Source organism: Vombatus ursinus, unplaced genomic scaffold (genome assembly GCF_900497805.2).
Source record: "Vombatus ursinus unplaced genomic scaffold, bare-nosed wombat genome assembly UNPS02014254.1, whole genome shotgun sequence".
Taxonomy (NCBI): domain Eukaryota; kingdom Metazoa; phylum Chordata; class Mammalia; order Diprotodontia; family Vombatidae; genus Vombatus; species Vombatus ursinus.
Window position 1 is genome coordinate 59661 of NW_020954032.1, and position 2639 is coordinate 62299.

Consider the following 2639-nt stretch of genomic DNA (forward strand, 5'->3'; position numbering starts at 1 on the left):
ATTAACGGCAGCTATTTATCCAGCACTTTGGGATTACAAAGCGATTTATGTTCTTTATCCTGAGAAGCAAATTGTGTGATTGGATCCTAGGGAGGAATCCTGAAGTGCAGCACCAGATACAGCTATTTAATAAAGATAAAGAAGAAACAGGTAGCCAAGAGGAGTGAGAGCAAAGTGAAGGGAATGAATGGTAAAGGTGTTTCAGAGTTCCTCTTTCCTCCACCAAAAACAGTGTCCTGTAAGACCTACCACACCCCAGATGTAGCACTAGGGTCTAAAAAAAATTAGTCTCACAGAGGAAGTGGAGCCCAAAAGAGTGGGATTTATAAAGGTTTACAATAGGCCTAACTGCATCGGTTTCTTAGAAACACCTAACAACATTGATATAACTGGTTACTTCTACTGCTTGAGGGACAGAACCCTCATCTAATCCGAATAGTCTGAGACAGGGGTGGGGAATTTGCAGCCTTGGGGCCGCATGTGGCCCTCTAGGTCCTCAAGTGTGGCTCTTTTGCAAACTTCAAGGTTAGGATTCTGTCAAAGGGCCACACTTGAGGACCTAGAGGGCCACATGTGGCCTCAAGGCCACAGGTTCCCCACCTTTGGGTGAGAGAATAGAGAATAGGCATCAAGGACTGGAAGTGGGGTACAACAGCACAAGCTTTGAAAAGGGAAAGGATTTGTGAAAAGAGTAAGTGATATTTACAACAAGGATTCAAAAAAATCAGGAAAATCATAAAGACAGACAAAAGATGAAAAAGGAAAAATAAATAATTGAAGACTGTTATTACCTAAGAAAGGAAACTGAGTTGAAATTTCCTTAGGAAGAGGAAAATAATATGACAAATTTTGCAAAGCACCATGAAATGGCAATAAAGACATTTCAAGAAACTCTAGAATGGTTCATAAGAGAAATCAAAGCATTAAATGAAAATATAGAAGAAACAAAGGAGAGAAATTAGGACACTTAAAGAAGAAATCAGCAGAAACTAGAAAATCCTGAACAAAAGACATAGATTCTTTCACGATTAAAATGACAAAGTTGGAATGGAAGAACACAAAGGCAGAAAAATAATGAAAGAATTTTAAAAAAAACTAAGATTGGAAGAATGCATGAGAATTGTATAAAACAAAAATCCTAAACTTTACAGTAATCTGGAAAGAAAATCTAAGGATTATATGGCTTCCAGCAAAAAATGAAAAAAAAATCAAATTCATATTTCAAAAAATCATACAGAAAAAAAATACTCTCAAATATTAGAAGCAGATCACAAAGTATGGATCAGCAGAGTCCACAAAACAGGAAGAAACTCCAAGTCGACCTGATAAACATCACAGGTAAGCTCCAGAAATATAAGATTGAAGAACACATTTTGTAGGCAGCAAGGGGGAAAAAAAAGAAAAAAGGCAAAATCGTTACCTTGTTGGGAGCAGCAAATCAAAGCAGCAAGTTAGCAAAGCTTGACAAGAAGCCAAAGGAAAAATGGACTATGATGTTCTGAAGAGTGAGGAAAAGCCTAGAAATGACATGCACAGTAAGAGTGAGCCGGAGCAGATAGAAAATAATTGAAATTTAGCAAAAGACAAGAACTCAAATTATTTCTTCAGAAGAATCCAGAGGTTATCAGAGTATTTAATGTGCAGACTGATCAAAAGTAAAATAATTTCACATAACCAAGAAAATAATTTTTTTTCAAGTGACTAGGCCTAAACAAAGACTTCGATGTAGTAGGGAGAAAATCTTCTTGATTTTCTATTTAAAAAAAGAAAAACAACTTTCTCAGCATCTGAGAGACATTGAAGGAAGGAAATAAGAATTTATATAGCACCTACTGTGCGACAAGCATTGTGTTTAGCACTTTACAAATATCTCATTTGAGCTATGAGATACTCATTTATTCTCCACATATACTTACCTGATTTGAGATGTGAGGTATTTGCAAAGCACTTACCGCAGTGTCTGGCACATGGTAGGCACTGATTAAACCCTTATTTCCTTCCCTTCCTCACAGCAACTCTAGGAGGAAGATATTACTCTTATTATCCCCATTTTACAGTTGAGGAAATAGAGGCAGACATTGTCCTACCCAGGATCACATAGCTAGTAAGTGTCTAAGGCAAGATTTGAACTCAGGGGGCAGCTAGGTGGTGCAGTGGATAGAGCACCAGCCCTGGAGTCATGAGGATCTGAGTTCAAATTCAGCCTCAGACACTTGACACTTAATAGCTATGTAACCCTGGGCAAGTCACTTAACCCCACTGCCTAGCCAAAAAAACAAAAACAAAACAGATTTGAACTCAGATCCTCCTGACTAAAGACCCACCTACCTGCCCTATTGAGAGATCAAGGAGACCACCAATTTGTTTAAAAAATAAATAGATAGATAAATAAATAAATAAGAAAAGAACAGGTAGAAGACATGAATAAGTAGTTGGTAATTTAAAAAAAAAAAACCCTTCCTTCACTAGTATTATATTTGATAGGACAATACAGAGGAGTTCTCTGCATAAACAGGAAAGCATGGAACCAAAGTAAAGACTGGCCAGGACTCATCCCGAGAGGTGGTTAAAAAGATTTTCCCTACCTTTAAAGTTATTAGGATATAGGCTGAGGGAGAGGATGGGGTGCAGATTACAAG